This window comes from Dendrobates tinctorius, unplaced genomic scaffold (genome assembly GCF_039654945.1).
Source record: "Dendrobates tinctorius isolate UK_male_01 unplaced genomic scaffold, ASM3965494v1 ptg000030l, whole genome shotgun sequence".
NCBI lineage: Eukaryota > Metazoa > Chordata > Amphibia > Anura > Dendrobatidae > Dendrobates > Dendrobates tinctorius.
In genome coordinates, this window is record NW_027361698.1 from 47,897,086 (window position 1) to 47,917,985 (window position 20,900).

Sequence of the window (20,900 nt, forward strand, 5' to 3'; positions counted from 1 at the left end):
GGGCCGTGAAAGTAAAAAAAATCACATCTTTCCCAGATAAATCTTTTTTGGCTACAAATTTTGCATTTTCTTATGGGTAATAGGAAAAATTGCTCTATAAAATTTGTTGTGCAATTTCTCCTGTGTAAGCTGATACCCAATATGGGGAGGAAAACAACTGTGCACGTCAGGGCATGTCGCATTTGGAGAGCCCCTGGTGTGCCTAAACAGTGGAGAAACCCCACAACTGACACAATTTTGGAAACTAGACCCCTTTGGGAACTTATCTAGATGTGTACTGAATAACTTGAACCTCCAGCTGCTTCACAGATGTCTATAACGTTAAGCCGTGAAAATAAAAAAATCACATTTCTCCTACAAAAATCTTTTTTAGCTTTAAATTTTGCATTTTAACAAGCGTAGCAGGAGAAAATGGACCCTAAAATTTGTTGTGCAACTTCTCCTGAATTTACTGATACATAATATGTTGTTAAAAACTACTTTTGAGGCAAAGTGCCATGCTCAGAAGGGAAGAAACGCCATATTATAGTGCAGATTTTGCTGCACTTGTTTGAAGTTGCCATATTACATCGGCAGAGCCCCGGAGGTGCCAGCACAGCAGAACCCCCCATAAATGACCACATTTTACATTTTATAAACTAAACATCTCAATGAATTCATCTAGCGGTGCAGTGATTATATTGACACCACAGGTGTGTCACAGACTTTTATACCATTATGCAGTGAACATAAAATAATTTACATTTTTACCATCAAGATTGTGTGTTAGCCCCAAGTTTTACATTTTCATACTGGGAAATCGGTAAAAATGCCACCAAAATTTGTCCCATAATTTCTACTGAATGTGACGATACCCCATATGTGGCTGTACAATACTACTTAGCTATGCGGAGACTCGGGAGGGATGTAGCGCTATTTGCCTCTTGTTACGGAGATTTTCCTAGAATAGTTTGCAGATTCCATATTAAGAACCCCTAAGTGATAGAAAAGCAGAATCCTCCCTCAAGTGACCCCTATTTAGGAAATTATAACCCTTTGGGAATTTATCCACTGATGCCCATGAACTGATTTGAGTGCCACCCTGCTGTAAACATTGTTGCTCCTCCTCATCATCAACATTATTTTCCCAAACTGTCCCCTGGCGGTACAGTTGGGTACCTGAATGATGTTGGGACAGGAGCCCACCCACTGAGCCATGTGTGCATGACAGTCTTGATAGCGGTGTGAATTGGCTTTGCTTTTCCTTCTGCTTCTCATACTCCTGTGCCAACACCTCATGCATCATGGCCTGAATTGTTTTTTCCAGCAGGCATGTAAGTGGTATAGTAAGACTGATGATTGCGTCATTAGCTCTGGCCTTATTGGTGGAATATTCAAAGCAGTGCAACAATACACACACATCCTTCATGGGGGCCCAGTCATTGGTAGTGAAGTGGTGTTGTTCTGCAGAGATACTCCACTATTGCCTGCTGCTCGCAGAGTCTCTCCAGCATCTGAAAGATGGAGTTCCAAATTGTTGTTACATTACATATTAGCTGGTGAGTGGAAGGCTGATGTTTTACTTCAGCACAGGCAGACGAGCAGCAGTAGAATAAGAATACTGAAAGTGCGCACACACTGTCGGCACTTTCAACAGCAGCTCCATCATGTGTGTGCAGTTTTTCAGGAAGTTCTGCGCTTCCAAGTTTATCACAAGCCCAAGTAAGGCATGGGCATAAATCCGTCTAGGCCGAGAGCTGCTATAAGATTTCTCCCTTTATCGTACACTACTAGGCCCCGCTTGAGGTTTGCCAGCACCAACCACTCATCTGTCTGCTGTTTGATCCCAGTCCACAGCTCCTGTGCATTGTGGGATTTGACCCCAACAGAGGCAGTGGAGGAAGCAGAGTAGAAGGAGGTAGCTTGGACAAAGAAACATCCAGCAATACCATGTAGTGGTAGGACATAAGCTAGAATATCTTACGCCTCTGTCCCAGCCACCACTACATTTACCCAATAGGTAGTTATGGAGATGTGCTTACTGGTCCACATATCTGTGGTTATGTGGACCCTCCACTGATGGCATTGCGCATTGCACACCTGAATTGGTCCTCAACACATTTGTGCAGGGCAGGGATTGGCCACCTGGAAAAGTAATTGCTGCTGGAAGCAACATACTGCAGGACAGCCACCACCATCAGTTTTTTTAAAACTGTCCATCTCCAACAGCTGGAATGGCAGCAATTCAAAGGCTAGTAATTTTGGAAAGTGGTCATTCAGGACCATGTCTCTTTGGTGGCTGGGGGGGGCATCTACTCTTTCTCTAGAGGATTTGGGGGATGGAAAGCTGAACAATTCCATTGGATGGTGTGAAGATGCTCGGTGACACTGGTGGAGGTGGTGGTGGTGGTGAGTTTATTGCATCCTCTTTTTGCGGGGAGGCAGGTGGCCTTGTTAATCATGAGCTGGAGGAAGAGGTCAGGACTACAGCAGAAGACTGAGCAGCTGGAGGCTCTGATCTGTCATGCTTTTTAAGGTGTGCACCCCATTGCACCTCGTGCTTGGAATTAAAATGCCTAGTCATATAGAACATTTATGCCTCGGTTCATGGTCAGATGGCACAGAATGCAAACCACCTATTGCTTGTCATCAGAACTTTTTCTGAAGAAATACCACAGCAGGAAGCTCTTTAGAGTTGTCTTTGGTGTGCTTATTTCAGCAGAGTGGTGGGCAGCAGCTGATGTACTGGCCAGGGGCTGTTTGCAGTGCCTTTGCACCCTGCTCCCTCTTTTGCTGTTTTGGAATTGCAGCGTGGCACCTCCTCTTTCTCTGAGCTGTGTACATCAGTAGGATGACCTCTGCTCCATGTAGGGTCTAGGACTTCATTATCCCCTGCATCATCTTCCACCGATTCTTTAACCCTGCCGCCCTCCTTGCCAGTCTGCATACTGCAGATGGCAATTGAGTTTCGTCATCATCTGACATGTGCTGCAGTTGTCCACTGACTGTGAGCAGTAGGTCTCCAATGTACTCATTCTCCAATCTAACAAGTAGTTGGGCATCAGTGTACTCAGTCTCATCCCTTTCTATGACCATTGAAATTGTATTTATTAGGCATTCTACAAAAATAAGCAACTTTAAATTACTTACTTTATTTCCCATTGGCATATGAATTCATTGCATTAATGACCCAATCTCTGACAACTGCTTTTCATGGAGCAGGTCCAGCATGTCCAATATGTCTCTTACAACAGGCTTACTTGTATCAGCACCTACACTATTTGCCTTCACTGTTGGGTGCTGCCACTCCATCCCAGTGGGGGGGGCATTGACAGCAGTAGAAGTGGTGTGGTATTCACTGCTGGCAGGTGCACTTACCACGCAGCACAATTTTCCTCTGAGCTGACTGTGATGGGAGTGTAGCTACAGTGGGGCAAAAAAGTATTTAGTCAGTCAGCAATAGTGCAAGTTCCACCACTTAAAAAGATGAGAGGCGTCTGTAATTTACATCATAGGTAGACCTCAACTATGGGAGACAAACTGAGAAAAAAAAATCCAGAAAATCACATTGTCTGTTTTTTTTTCATTTTATTTGCATATTATGGTGGAAAATAAGTATTTGGTCAGAAACAAAATGTCATCTCAATACTTTGTGATATATCCTTTGTTGGCAATGACAGAGGTCAAACGTTTTCTGTAAGTCTTCACAAGGTTGGCACACACTGTTGTTGGTATGTTGGCCCATTCCTCCATGCAGATCTCCTCTAGAGCAGTGATGTTTTTGGCTTTTTGCTTGGCAACACGGACTTTCAACTCCCTCCAAAGGTTTTCTATAGGATTGAGATCTGGAGACTGGCTAGGCCACTCCAGGACCTTGAAATGCTTCTTACGAAGCCACTCCTTCGATGCCCTGGTGGTGTGCTTTGGATCATTGTCATGTTGAAAGACCCAGCCACGTTTCATATTCAATGCCCTTGCTGATGGAAGGAGGTTTGCACTCAAAATCTCACGATACATGGCCCCATTCATTCTTTCATGTACCCGGATCAGTCGTCCTGGCCCCTTTGCAGAGAAACAGCCCCAAAGCATGATGTTTCCACCACCATGCTTTACAGTAGGTATGGTGTTTGATGGATGCAACTCAGTATTCTTTTTCCTCCAAACACGACAAGTTGTGTTTCTACCAAACAGTTCCAGTTTGGTTTCATCAGACCATAGGACATTCTCCCAAAACTCCTCTGGATCATCCAAATGCTCTCTAGCAAACTTCAGACGGGCCCGGACATGTACAGGCTTAAGCAGTGGGAAACGTCTGGCACTGCAGGATCTGAGTCCATGGTGGCGTAGTGTGTTACTTATGGTAGGCCTTGTTACATTGGTCCCAGCTCTCTGCAGTTCATTCACTAGGTCCCCCCGGCGTGGTTCTGGGATTTTTGCTCACCGTTCTTGTGATCATTTTGACCCCACGGGGTGGGATTTTGCGTGGAGCACCAGATCAAGGATGATTATCAGTGGTCTTGTATGTCTTCCATTTTCTAATTATTGCTCCCACAGTTGATTTCTTCACTCCAAGCTGGTTGGCTATTGCAGATTCAGTCTTCCCAGCCTGGTGCAGGGCTACAATTTTGTTTCTGGTGTCCTTTGACAGCTCTTTGGTCTTCACCATAGTGGAGTTTGGAGTCAGACTGTTTGAGGGTGTGCACAGGTGTCTTTTTATACTGATAACAAGTTTAAACAGGTGCCATTACTACAGGTAATGAGTGGAGGAAAGAGGAGACTCTTAAAGAAGAAGTTACAGGTCTGTGAGAGCCAGAAATCTTGATTGCTTGTTTCTGACCAAATACTTATTTTCCACCATAATATGCAAATAAAATGAAAAAAAAACAGACAATGTGATTTTCTGGATTTTTTTTTCTCAGTTTGTCTCCCATAGTTGAGGTCTACCTATGATGTAAATTACAGACGCCTCTCATCTTTTTAAGTGGTGGAACTTGCACTATTGCTGACTGACTAAATACTTTTTTGCCCCACTGTATATATATACAGTATATGAATAAACAATGATGAGCAAAAGTGTAACAATGTTTTTAACTTTTTTACTTTCAGGTTCCACATCTAACCATCCACTACTGCTTCAAACATGAGACTACCATCATTTTATAAACAATCACCTTGCTATCTCATATATATACTTGGCAATTTTTTGGGATCCTGTTACCTCCCACATTCGCCACCCAGTCCCATGTGAGATACGTGGATTCAGGAATTGTGGCTGGATAGATCACAGCTCCTTACTTCTGTAAGCTTTTAAGGAGGAAAGGAGAACCCTTTTAGAGCTAGTATTGACAAAATGTTCTACAAGAAGCAGCAGGACCTGATGATGAATCTAAAATTTCATTTACAATCTGTGACACATAACTTATAATTCCTTATGTTTAATGGAGAAATCAAAAGCTTTTCAATAGCTTATTACGCACTTTATCATTAAATGTACTTTTAAACTGATCCCATATTATTCTATGGGTAATGGATATTCATCACTGGCTTCACTCAGCCATAGACTATAATGGTATATGTTAACAGATAAGCCATAAAAACTATTTAAAGCTGCTGATGCACATATGCAATAAATGCTTGGATGGATGCTTCTATCATTCATAGGCTCCCATGTTCTAAAAGTATCCCATACTGTATACATACACATAGGCCCCTGTAATTTTAGGAACCTTTCAGTGTCCCTGATGTCAACTAAGCTTAGTAATTTTCAAATAAAAAAGATGAGGCTTTAATGGACATAATATATAATCACATTGTTACAATATATATTTTGTTTCTGTTATGGACCCTTTTAGTTTTGTCTCGGAACACCTTCAAATGGTTCATTGCATAAAAACATTCATCTTTGTTCTATTTCCTTTATCTGGGAGATTTTACACCTTGTACTCAGTCAGTAAAAAAGTAAATAAAAAGTATGTTCCGGTTGGGAGTGTGCTGTCTCAGGACTGGCATATCGCTTGATGCTTTAGCGTCTTAATGACTACCTGTAGTTGTACTGCTTGTAAGAATAGGGAGCTCTCAAAGCTCGTTGACAGAGGCTGCAGATAGGTCAGGATCTGTCAAGTTCAGCTGATGGCTTCTCAGCTGTGTTCAGTAATGTTCTGTGAATACAGAGTTTGGAAGATGTAGTGTGTTCAATTCAGGCTTCCTGTGAAGATGCAATGCAATCTCAAGAGCTGCTTTACCAGCTCTTCTGAAGCCGGTTATGATTTCATTTTGTCTAAAATTAACCACAGGTAGTTGGTAAGCACATTTCTACTTACAACCCATCCATCAATTATATTTATGCTTTAAATACAAGGTAGAAAACTCTGCTGTAAAGCCAAATATACCACAGACAATGTTGGTAATAGTCCAAATATTTCATTTTTTGCTTTTAATAACACATATTGTTCTTGAAGCAAACCAAAGGAAGTGAGAGCTGCGGCTGCTGCCCCACTTCCTCCGCATGGCTTGATTTATCCAAAGAAGGGAAGACAACGTTGATAGACAGCAGGGATTGCGTGACATGACAATGTCAAGCAAGGCCTAGGAGAAAAAGTGTCCATACTAATGGAAGGGAGCCGAGCCCCGGAGGTAAGAATAAGTGTTACTACTGTTGTTACTTCTTGGACAACTGCTTTAATTGCTTGCATTTAGGAAAAAAACACCACAATGGCTAAGTTTACCCAAACATGTAAACAATTCATCCAGTAAAAAATCAATCTGTATGTCCAATTTTATTACCAGCATGCATTGGTTTTTATACATCTGCAGTTCATAAAATGTACCTAATACTGTTTACTATGTTAAGAATTGCAATGTATCTGTAAAAACGTAGTTGACCTGTATTGAATTGGATTTCTTTTCTTCACCCATAAGCTTGACTGAGCGAGCCTCATCTGAAGTATGGAAGAACCTAGTAGATGCTGCATTTTTTCACATTTCTCATAAAAAAAACGGCCATCTAAACTACCCAATGGAATAACATGGGTCAGAGTGCTTTCCATGTGAAGTCAGCTTTTTGTTTTTACGGACAGCGCCAAGAATGAAAATACCGTCTCATGATCAGACCCAAACACTGAGGTATATGTTGAAATATCTTTGTAGAAAGACTTGTAGTGGTCGATTCTTTACTCTTTTTTCCATGGATTTAACTTTAAGATTAAAGGTTAACATAATAGGATGTAATAATTTCAACTTCAAAGCCAGACCTTGTGAATGACAGAAAGTCAGAGCATAGATTTCAGGAGAGACAGAGAAAAGACGTGTAACTTATTAATTTCAAATGTTAACACCATTGTTTTCTTAAGTATCTTCTCATTGCCCTTATCTTTTTCTTTTATCAATAACATTCCTTATTTTCTGTCTTCCAAAGACAGACTTGCATGCACTCATATACCAGTTACATTGACAGCATAATGAAGGCATTGCAGAGCTGTCAAAGAAAATCTTTTATCATTTGTAAAATTATAGGCTGCTAGAAAATTACTTAACTGTGCCATTAACTCCAGGCGCATTTGGAAGAAATAAGGAGTCATCCCTTTTGATATTATCTGATATATGAGAATAATAATACAGCTGCAGATTGAAGAAGGCTTATAAAGACTGTGGACATTACCAGCTTCTGGGTTAGCAGAGAATTCAATACGACATAGAAATCACAAGAAACATGATAATAATGCACAAAGGATTGAATTTGCTGAAAGGTTTTGCAAAATAAGAGGATATGTTTTGAGATATAATATTAAAATTACAATGTCACAGGAACCCATTCTTTTCTGTCCAAAACTTTCACTTGATTGCACCGGAGGCCAAGTGCTTCCTTTCTATAAGAATAAGGTAGATTTGAAGATGTGAAAATGCAGTGACTCCAAACATCCATCAATAACATACAGCTCTGGCAAAAATTAAGAGACCACCACATCAAATCCCTGTCATGGGCAGCCCATTCTCCAGACCTGAACCCCATTGAAAACCTCTGGAATGTAATCAAGAGGATGATGGATAGTCACAAGCCATCAAACAAAGAAGAACTGCTTAACTTTTTGCACCAGCAGCAGTGTGATAGACTGGAGGAAAGCATGGCAAGACGCATGAAAGCTGTGATTAAAAATCATGGCTATTCCACAAAATATTCATTTCTGAACTCTTCCTGAGTTAAAACATTAGCATTATTAATTCTAAGGCTATGTGCACACGCTGCGGATTACTCTGCGGATTTTTCCGCGCGGCTTTGGTGAAATCCGCAGGTAAATCTGCAGGACAAAAGTCCTGCGGTTTAACTGCAGAGTAGCCTGCGGTTTTACACCTCATAATGATAAGGTGTGAAACCGCTGCGGAATCCTCACAAAGAATTGACATGCTGCGGATTGTAATCCACGGCAAAACCGTGCGGAAAAATCCGCAGCATCTGCACAGCGTTTTTTTGTTTTTCATAGGCTATAATGGTACTGTACTCCGCTGCAGAAACCGCTGCGAGTCCGCAGGGTCAAATCCGCTGCGGAACCGCAGCAGAATCCGCAACGTGTGCACATAGCCTAAATGATTATGAACTTGTTTTCTTTGCATTATTTGAGGTCTGAAAGCACTGTTTTTTTATTTTGACAATTTCTCCTTTTCAGAACAAAAAAACAAAATTCATTGCTTGGAAATTCAGAGACATGTTGTCAGAAGTTTGTACACTAAAAGAACAATTTACATTTTACTCAAAAATATACCTAATGTATAAAGAGAAAAATCTGACAACCTGAACATTTGAAAGTGGTCTCTTGATTTTTGCCAGAGCTGTATTTGTCAGATTGCTTTATTATTAATTTCTACTGTATGTTACTTGCCTCCCAGGCCATTTTATATATTAGACAAACCTTTTTCATCACATTTGGTCAGATATCGGTTATTCTGTATTATACTGTGGCTGCTCGTGATCACAGAATAATTAGTACTATCCTCATTTTCATCCTTTTTCACTATCCTCATGAAATGTATTCTAATTTTATATAAAATTCTTATTTAAAGCATTATATATGCAGAGCGAATTCTAACCACTGTGAAATCATTATTATACAATAGTCACAGATATTTGTAATGTCCCTAATCTAAGTTATTAATCTCTAAACCCTGTAAATGATAAGGATATGTAAATTATAAACCAATCATCCATAATACTAAAACCATTGACAAGTGAAGAGATATAGATTTATTATATTTAGGGTTAAGCGAGCACTAAAATGCTTGGGTGCTCATTGCTTTAACTGAGCAATTCCTAATACTCGTATGCTCCTTTCGAGTAACGAGTATAATGTGAGTCAATGGGAAAGCAGAGCTACAAAGAGGTCTGGGGGGGCAGTGAAAATGTTCAAAAGGATGGGAAAAGTGCTGAACTGAAGGATAACAGCATGGGGAACAGCATGGAGAAGACCCCTGGAAGCATCTCTGACTCTGACTCCCAGATCACTGCTGAGAACAATGGTGTCACACTTTTACTCCACTTTAAGTGACTGACACTAAAACATTCCAAACCGATGAGAAATTGCATTTAACAGGAAAAAAAATGTATGAAACCATTTTTTCCTGTATAATGACTTGTATATAAGGCAACATTTAAAAAGGATTTTAAAAAAATTATATTTTTAGTAGACCAAACTTGATTTTTTTATTAAAAAATAGGAAATTCTAGCTGAATTCATGAAGGAATCAAGAACTGCCAGAAATAAGGGACTCAGATACATTCTGTATTAGACATGAAGGAGAGATTCACATACATTCTGTTCAAATTGTCATTGTATTGTAATGTCATTGTAATGGTACTCCCAGACTCATAAAGGCTATGAACTTGTGATGGTTATATACCAAGGAAATGTACTCCAGACCACGGAATAGTCTATGGGTGAGTAATATAATACCGATAAGGATATGTGCACATGTTGATTAAAATTTCTGAACCATTTCAGCATCTCTTGGCAGAAAAAACGTAGCAGCAAAAAGCACATTTTGGTGTGTTTTTGACGCCTTTTTGGGTGCATTTTCAATTGACTGGAGTGCAGTAAAAGGTGAAAGATGCAGGGCAAAAACGCACAGAGAACTGACTTACAGCAGAAGGGAGGACCGGGCTGCTGAAGTGCCGGGTCCGGAACTGGTGGAGCCGCACCTCCTGTTGCTGGAGGGAATGCAACTGCAGCCGGAGCAAGCCGATAACCTGGGTGAATGGGGCATGGCCAGGGTGAGTAAGCTAAAAGGTGCTGTGCGTGAACAGAGGGGAGATTCCCGCCAGAATGCTGAGCAGGTGCGCAATGGGAAGACTAATTGGCTACAGCGTACAGAGACAGGGCGGCAGAGTGAAAGACTCACCCATACAGGCGGGTGCGCAGGGGAGTGTGCGACGGACAGAGCATCGTGGAACGGACATCCTGGTGTCAGCTGACATTCAGGGAGGCGCATGCCTTGCAGAGCATTGCAGAGCAGCCATTTGGGTGGCGGCTGCTACCCAGAAAGACACACGCAGAGTGGAACCTTACAGAGAGCTTGATCCTATTGCTCCATAGTTACATGGACTAGGAGCTCAGCAGGCAAAACTGGAGACTGCCCGCTGCCACCAGAAGCAGGACCGTGTGTTCAGCAGGGACACCTGAAAACGCTGCACCGACCACCTTCAGCATTCTAACACCCACGGTACCTTCAGAGCTTGATGGGTTGTGGAGCTCCTATAAGTGAACTGTTATCAAAAGACTGTCTAGTTTAACAACCTTTATTCAGTTTAGTACGCCTTTTCCCTTGCTATCTCCCTGCGAGGAGTTTATTGCTGGTGGATAATTAAATATAGCTAATCCCTGCTCTGCTGCATTTGTGTTACTGCATCCCAGTACCTGATTATTACACTAGCATCAGGTTTTCTTCAGATTTTGTCACAAATCCGAGCAGAAAAAAACACAACAAAAATGCACCAAATCTGTAACATGTGCACACAGCCTAAAATACATTTTTTGAGGGTTACATAGCAACTAAATGGACTTCAGACTACAGAATAGTCTATAGGAGAGCAATATAATACCAAAAAAAATTTGAACAAGTTTTTTGAGGGTTATATAATAATAATCTTTATGTAGCACTAACATATTCCACAGTTTGCACACATTATCATCTAAATCTAAATTCCCTATCAGTATGCCTTTGGAATGTGGGAGGAAACACACGCAAACACAGGAAGAACATACCAACTCCTTGCAGATGTTGTCCTTGGTGGTATTTGAACCCATGACTCCAGCGCTGCAAGGCTAACCACTGAGCCACCGTGCTACCAACAAAATGTACCCAAGAAGCTGTAATTCCTAATGGGTAAGAAATATGATACCTTTACCTTTTTAACATGTTTTTTGAGGGTTATATACCAACAAATGTACTCCAGACCACATAATCATCTTTGGGCAAGGGATACAATACTGATAAAATTTGACCAAGTTTTGGGAGGCTTTTAAAGCAACGAAATGTACCACAGAAGATATAATACCCTATGGGTGAGCAATATAAAATCAATAAATTTTGTAAAAGTTTTTTGAGTCTTTTATAATAACAAAATGGACTCCAGACCATGGAATTGTCAATGGGTGAGCAATATAATACCAATAAATTTTTGAACAACTTTTTTTAAGGCTTTTATAGCAACAAAATGTATCCAAGAAGATGTAATACCCTATGGGTGAGCAATATGATACCGATACATTTTGAGTAAGTTTTTGGAGGCTTATATAGCAACTAAATGTACCTAAGAAAATGTAATACACTATTGGTGAGAAATATGACACCAATAAATATGGAACTCAGAGGGATGGCTGCTGCTATGAGTCGGCAGAAATCCTCTGTGTCTACCAGCTTAAATATCTACATTTCCACAGCAAGCAGCCTGGGAATGTGCCCATTTAACATTTGGGCCTGTAGGTGGGTGGCTGGCAACTTTCTTTTTCATTACAAGGTCTGTTTCTTGTGCTTCAGCAACAGGCATAGTTGCACCTGCCACATGTCCTCAGCATCTGCTTGCTTCATCATCAGCAATTCCTCTTCCCCATCCCTTAATGCATGTCTTATGCATTTTGTAAACCAAGTTTACTTTTAATAAAAGAAAAAAATTGGTCACCTGCAGCAATCAAAGTGTTTTTTTGAAAAATGTTCACAGACCACGTAACACTATGTCTGAGAAATGGAGGCCTACAAAATTTTTGAAAAGTTTTTGTTCACTGAGATCACAGAAATTTACTTCACACTACAGAATAGTGTAGATATCACAGAAATTTACTCCACATTACGAAATAGTGTATGGCTGAGCAATATAGTCCACAAAAGTGTTTCAAAATTTTTTAGGTGTGTTATATAACATAAAAAAGGACCTCACAGCACATAATACTTGATGGATCAAAATATATTTAATTTTTCCAGCACCCTCAAAAAAACTAGAGCTTTACTGTATATTTGCCAATGGACTGTACAGGCCTAATCCCTGTCTACAGACTGGATTCTGTCACTTTTTCTGCTCCTACGACTCACTCTCCCTCTCTAGGCAAAATGCACATTGTATATGCTGCAAACGATTGGCCCTTAAAAAGGCTGTTAGTATGATGGCTCAGCTTCAGCACCAGTATCAACACTACAGGCATCTGATTTGTTATACTGTGCACAAAGGCCTTGCGTCTGTGTGCCAAGCCAGGCAGTGCGTGTCCTTTTATAACCTCTGATGATGTCACACGGCCAGTCAATCACAGTAAAACCACAACCAAGATGGCTATGGCATGCAGTGACTCACAAGCAATCCTCGCATGTTTATTGGCTGCATAACAGGCACCAATGATATAGAGAGGGGATTCAAGTTTTACATTGCGCACTGCTCATTATTCACCGAGTAATGAGCACATCCGCGCATCGTTCATTCATCCCTAATTATCTTGTAAAGAATGCGATTGTCAAATTGGTTCTAGGGCATGTCTTATACTGTAAAGACTCAATTCTGAACCCAGAGGTTTAACTACGAGTTCAGCATGGGGAGAGGGAAAGAGGAAGATGGTGGAGGGATAAACATCTGAATGGGCCTCTAACTGGAAGCGATGTTTACAAGTACTGTGGTGTACCTTAATTGTGTGTGTACAGCAGTGTTTCTGAAAGTCCTCATGGCCCACCAACAGATTATGTTTTCAGAACTTCCTTAGTTTTGCACAGCTGAGACAACCTGTGGCTATTTCTGATATCTTGATGACAATAATTCCTTCACCTATGCAATAGTAAGTTAGGGGATTGTGAGGCTTCGAGTTTTGGAAACACTGGTATAGGGGAACCTCAGTAGATCACTGTGCTGTTACTGAAAAAACCCCTATACAATGATGTTAATCAATATTATCACCATACAGTGAACATATGGTGGTAGATACCAGTCTTCCAGAACATTACAGTGCAATTACAGATAGTAACATATAGCTGATGCTTATACTGATAGAGTTGCTCACTTTTCTAATCTTTTCTATCTGGCCCAGACTGTCTTGACAACTTTTCCAGTTTTGACTCATCTGTAGGGATCACTACAAAGACACAATTGACTTCTCACATTTCCAGCATAGTCCCCATCTATTCCCAAACTGTAGATGCTCCATATCCAAATGTCACCATAAGGCTGGAGTCACACTAAACGCATAAAAAATCAGTCCGTTTCTCACTGCCGATAGTCGCACGAGTGTAATGCAAGTGTCATGCGAATGTCAGAGTGTCATGTGAGTACAATTCGATTTTTCACACCTAGCATTTGATTTACATCCAAATGCAGTGCAATTGCTATCTGATTGCAATGCAATTTTAACATGAGCTTTTACATAGAGCAATTCTCTATGTTATTTACACATAGTTTTCAAAGGAAATATTCTCCTAAACACACACATAGATAAATAGATGTATAGATAGATAGATAGAAAGATAGATAGATAGATAGATAGAAAGAATAAAAGTTGTCATCCAGCAGAGACACTGAGAAGCGACTGCTACCGTTGCTAGGTGTCTTCCTGTGAACTCTTATTGCCTGTCTGACGATACCGTGAGTGTGAGGAAGTTCTCATGCTCACGGTGCCATTAGAAAGGTCCTGGGAGTTCACAGCCAATGAACTCTCTTCACTTATCTGACGTCAGCGTGAGTGCGGTGGGAAATTTACCGCAGGTCACTGAGACTTCGTTCCCACCGACACACTGTGAGCAAGGACAATGAACTGTGACAATGAGATCACCACGAGCACTGGCATAGGGACCACTTTATTCTTGATAACCAGCGATGACAAAGCTGACAGCTGAGGGTTGTAGCCACCTATACACAATATAATTTCCCAACAGCTCCCTTATACACAATATAATGCAGACCACAGTTTCCTATACACAGTATATTGCCCCGCACAGTTGTCCTCGCACTCTGTAATATCCTCACATTCCCTAACGAAAAATATTAACATTAATAAAATACATCATATGCTCACTAAATCCCAGATCCTGATGAGTCTGTCCTCAGAAAGCAGAAAGCGTGGGAGGACCAATGCAGTGATATCATCGCACAGTGGCCTGCAAAGGCCATCAGAATACCAGTGCAATGAAGACATCTCACTACTCCTTTCAAGCCCATGACTAATCCAATTTGTCACACTACCATTCTGTAGACCACAGGCCTAAAGTGACCTGCATCCTATAAAACTGAAAATGGCATAACAAGGAGACAATGCTCACATGCTCTGCAATAGAGTTTAATTGTATAGTGTGCTGTGCATGCCGATACAGTATAGAGTGGTGGCTACTTTGGGTAGGCTCTTCTAAGTGAGGGAATAGGGACGACTGCTTCCCTCTGTCTCCCCGGGAGCAATGCTACTGTTTGAAGCTGATGTTTAAGAAGTAGAAAAATAGCCAAACATATGATGCTGAGTTACTTTGACAAACAAGAACATCAGATCAGTTGTGTGTTGTTACATGTGAGCAGCAAATAGTACCTACTAAATGCAGCCCAAGGGAAGAAAGTCCACTGTACTGGATGCGCAATGCTTATTTGAATAGGAGCAAAACTGCACCGGTACCTATCAGCAGTCAATAAGCAGGTACCATGTGGTGGTGTTCTGTCCTTAACACAATGTACACCATGGGTTGGTAACAGCTGATCAGTGAGGGTGTTGGACGTCATAATAATGAACTATCTGAAGGTAGATCATCATCCTCAGGCTAGGGTAACAATACTAATGTAGCGTAAATCAACTTTAAACTGTTTATGTTGACCTTGATACAGTGAATTGCAGATTGTTGCGTACGCAGTTGTGTAGCTGCAGACCAGTAGGAATAAACCTGTCAACTCTGCCCATTGCTAGCAAGCATCGGAACTGGACCATGCACTGATGGAAAGAATGAGCCTACAAGATGATAGTCAGTTTTATTTTAATGTCATCACAAGTCTGTGTATATAAAAAATGTACTAAATAAAATGTAATTTTATACTATTCTATCCCTTCATGTTTTAACATAGCAGATCACAAGTATTTATGTAATTACATGCTAATTACAAATTCTTTCGAAGAAGCAGGATACAATTATTCAAATTTTCTAACTATTAGAAAAGGCACAAAAAGATATGAATGCTGCATAGAAGTAACTGATACATTAAAACATTTCTGAATGTGGAAGCTTAACCCCTTATCCACATCCACATGTCTTTACAGACAAATGTGATAACTTCCTGTATAGAGGTGGCTCCTGTTCTGGTTGTGATATAAAGTTGGCACCTCGGAATAACTGCTGTGATCGAAGCTACCTTTGAATGAAACAATTTATCCTCTTAGATGCCATTGTCAATTTTGACAGAAGCATTAAGACGGTTAAGAATTAGGTGAATGGTTGCTTCAGATGCCCACTGCCTTCATTGTAATAATATAATGCTGATGAATTATCATTGCAGCTATGGGTCTACTGAAGAACCTCATTTCTGTCACATTCGTACATTTATGAATTCCAGACTGTGGCTTGGCTTAAAGGGAATCTGTCAACAGCAGGTTTTTGCTATGTAATGTCAGTATAGCATGAAAATTCAATGATGTGTCACATGTCCTGCTGCTTGGTGCTGTTTACATAGACTGAAGGTTTTATCACATTGTGATCAGTATTGTCCAAACTACAGAAGAGCATGCCTCCTAGTCAACCTCTGCATCTTCCTGTGATAAGCACCTCACTCTCTAAGGACATTGTACCTACAGAGGCTGGTGTGGGCGGGGTTAACTTCCTTAGCTCTGCTGCATTGATAAATATAAACTCTGTTTGTGTCACAACTGTGCACCCAGTAAGCCAAGTGATACACCGTTGAATTTAGGATCTCTTTGCCTACATTATGCTGCTCTCAGATCAGGTATCAAAAATCTGCTGACAGATTCCCTTTAATAGTACAATAGACTATAATATTGCAATACTATGTATAAACGATCATGTGATCACAAATTCAAGTTCCCTAATGTGACTACTTTAAAAGTTTAAAATAGATAAATAATTTTTTAAAAAAGTTTAAAACCACCCACTTTTCCTGTAATACAAATACTAAACTCTAAAGATTGAAAAAAAACAAACTTATTATTATTTTTAACTGACAAAATCTAAAAATATCTACAAAATATGGTAAACACTAGAGCTGACCAAACCTTTTCACGTTTGGTTCAGCAAATATTTAAATGTTTGCCGACTTGCCAGATGAACATAACCGAACATCAAAGCCACGCCTACACTCTTGCAGTTCTTCAGGCACATGACAATTGATCTCATAAGCTGTCATGTGCCCCTAACTGCCGCGGGTGGAATCTCAATCCACCTGTGGCTGTTAACATGGCAAATGGAAGAGCAAGACAAAGTTTTAGAATTGTAGCATCTAACAGATGCGCTTTTTCTAGGGTGGCTGCAGGCTGCTATTTTTAGGCTGAGGGGGGCAATATCCATGGTCCCTTACCAGCCTGAGAACAAAAGCACCCGGCTGTCTGCAGTAGCAAAGCTGGTTGTCAAAAATCAGGGGTCACCATATCATTTTTTAAAATTACTTACTTAAATAATTAAAAAATATGGCATGGGGACCCCTCTACTCTTGATAACCAGCCTTGCTGAAGCTGACAGCTGAGGATTGCAGCCTGCAGCTTTTTATTTTACTTGGCTGGTTATCAAAAATACAGAGGAACCCATGTCATTTTTTTATTATTATTTATAGCACAGTCAGTGGTTGATGAATACTCCCATCAGCCACCGCTTGCTCCCACTGTTAAAAGTTGAAAACCACTCTCAACAGTTGAATACAACTCCCAAAATTGTCTCCTGCAAGAGCTGATCACAGTGCAAGCAGGAGACTGTAATGTGAGCTGTCTACACTTCAGCATGTGGTGTTGGGGAACAGCGCAAACTGTACAGCTGATTCTCAGGGACTGGAACATGTCACACTGATGACACAGGGATGACGTTTTGCGGCCCATGCTGCTACCGAAAACACTGATGCCTGAAAGAGCCCTTAGTGAACTCGCTCAATTACCGAACTTTGGCTGACTTTTGCCAATTTTTAAAAAAATCCACTGGAATCCGAACACGAATCCAAATGAGCTACGTTCGAATCTAAGATTGGCATATGTTTTCCAGACAAGTTCGCTCATTTCTATTAAACACAATTGAAAAAAAAGTGACTGCAGCAGAAAACTGTTCTGTCAGATCATCAAAAAAAAGAATAAATAAAAAAATATTAGAAATCTTGTATGTGCCACAAAATGACACATATAAAGAAATACATCAAAAGGCAAGTCTTCAAACAGCTCTACTGACTGAAAATAAAAAAAATTATAGCTTTCAGAAAAAAAGGCATATTTTTACAAGTTTTAGAAAATGGCCTTATCACCAAGGGTTTAATCATATATGATGTCAAACTTAAAGAGCTTGTCCGACCTAAAAAGTCAAAACATTTTTTAAGCTACTCTGTACTGTATTGTAACATGCAACACCCTATTGCATTTAGCTTTTTGCAGCTACCTTTCGTTCCTCCTGAATTTCATTTCATTGCCTGCACCCAGTTTGCTTACATGCAGATCTCCAGACAAGGTAGATTCCTGTTTTTTTTTCCAAGCTTACAGCCAGAGGTAACCCTGCCCTGCCTTAGGGTACATGCACACGCTGCGGAATCTTCTGCGGATTTATCCGCGCGGATTTTGCAAAATCCGCAGATAAATCCGCAGGTCAAAAGACCTGCGGTTTATCTGTGGATTAGCCTGCGGTTTTGCCCTGCGGTTTATCATCTCCACAATGGAGGAGATGGTAAACCGCTGCGGAATCCGCAGAAAGAGTTGACATGCAATTCTTTCTGCGGATTTGAAACCGCAGCAAAAACCGCGCAGATAATTCTGCAGCATCTGCACAGCAGATTTTAATTCCCATAGGGAATAATGGTACTGTACACCGCAGCAGAAACTGCTGCAGATCCGCAGGGCCAAATCCGCTGCGGATACGCAGCAGAATCCGCAGCGTGTGCACAGACCCTAAGGGTCTAGCTCCACATTGACTGTTAGTATCTGCCCCAGCACTGACCTTTATCATTCCAAGTTCCAGCATTGGAAGTAACAGAGGAATGATCTCGTGCCTTCATCTGTGGAAAAACAGCACCGATCACTCCACTCAACACCCCATCTACAATGGTGATAGAGCTGTCACATGTCCTGCACGTTCTCCCTGACAGACATACTGTATGAATACTGTGTAATGAAAACATCTGTTGTGAGTCTGTGGTATATAAACAGTATATACATTGTGTGTACAATATAGCATTTGTTATAATGTATATAAGCATATATCTAGGCTATAATTGTTACTTCATATAGTTAGTCAAAATGTGTCCCGAAGTATGCATAGCGTATACTTGCGGTCACATGACTGCTTGGTCTCGCCGCCAACAACGTAGAATACTCACACCGTCATGTGTGGGTTCACAAATTTGCAGTCACATACAATTACTATAGACGTTTGTGAAAAACATGGACACACCTTTAAGATTTTTGCTTGTTCTACATAACGTTTTGAATAGAACATACGTCACACTGCCAAACATTGCAGTATGTCACTGCTACATGGTCGCATGATGCAGGTCCAGAAGATTGCATTAATTTCCATACCACTAATAACCCCTCTCTCCCAGTGTCACATTTTAGTGACAGCATGATAAAGACGTTGGAATGGGATTAAAAGCAGAGTTTGCTCCACAGAGGGCAGGTGCCAGCTGCTGTTAACCTCTTTAATGCCACTGTCAATTGCTGACAGTGGCATTTAAAAGGGTTGTCTGGACTAAATCGACAAGTCTGTAGTCACTCTATGTTACTGCAGACTTTTGAATCCTCTCATTCCACTTCGTGCTGTGAGGATTGTCTAGTGTCAGTGCTGGGAATGGCAGCCACAATCCATCTCGGTGGGTGCTACCTTGCGCAATGCATGCTTACAGTCATGTGACTGCCCACCCGCTTGGGGAACATAGGGAAATTATGACAATGTACATATCACAAGATTTGACAGAATGCAGCCATAAAATTGATTGCAGACTTTTCGTCTAAGAACAGAAACCAACTTAAGAGGATAAAGAGGTTGTCCAGGCATGTGATGCTGATGACCTATCTTGTAGCCAATTAGTGGAGGTTTGACACCTGGCGCCACCACCTATCAGCTGTTTTAAGCTTTGGATGTGGCGTGAAGAAGAAAGCTCATGAGTGCAACTTCATTCCCTTTGTAGTGGCCGCTGCCAGCCACTTTCTAGTACTGCAGTATGGCTTCTAGTTCCATTCATTTTACTTTTTGCTTAAAAAAACTAATAAGCTAACTACCTGCCTGTTCTTTAAGATGCCGGCTCAGAGCAATTACTGATCGCTCCTGACAGCGATTCAGTGGCTCTACGTGAACAGTGCAGCTTTTCTTCTTCTGGGATGCTCTGTTAACTGGGTGTGACTACCAATGTCATGCTGATTGATAGTCTGATTCACACACTTAGATAGCAGAGAGAGATGACTGTCAACCAGCATGACATTAACAGCCAAGCCCTTTAAATAGAGCAGAGAGGAAGAGAAGTTGCTGCTCTGACATCACTGGGAGCAACTGAATCACTGTCAGGAGTAGTCTGAGACTGCTCTGTGCCTGAGAGATCGGCATTGGGCACAACACGCAGGTAGTTAACATTTATCTGCCTGTTAGTTCTTAGGCACATTGTGAAAAAAGTGCTGGATAATCCCATGAAATATTGCTTCAGTACAGGGTTATTGTGGTCATTGCGGTACACATACACACTAATTTCACACACAAAAAAGAAGATATATGATGTAAATATATAATCATTTCTAGCACTTGCAAAGTAGAAGCATAGTTGGAGGGATAAGAGACAGCTGGAGACTGCGTAATGTCAGCTGTGGCATTATGACTAGATTCCAAACAGTTATACACTAGCTGGGGTGTGACCAGCTCCTTCAGAATCAGGGGTGAGTCGGTTCACATACTGACATTTGGTATGTAGGCAACAGAGCGAAATGCTGACAGTGAGTATATTACATACTGTCAGCATACTGAAGCCTAGATACACGCATAAAGTATAATGAAAACCCGGACAACCCCTTTAATTAGTGGGGTTTTTTTTTAGAATTATGAAGCCTTTGTTGGTAGAAGATTTGGTGATGCTCAATTGGAGACGTCTATGTGTGTCCATCCAATTATTGTGATGTATGCTGCCGTCTGTCGAAGGTTTGTCTTGCATGTTGCTATGATGTGTTAATTTCATGGAACAGTATGGATACACACCACATTACTTTCTTAGTAATGGGTAACGTACTTAAGAAGCCTTGAAATACATTACA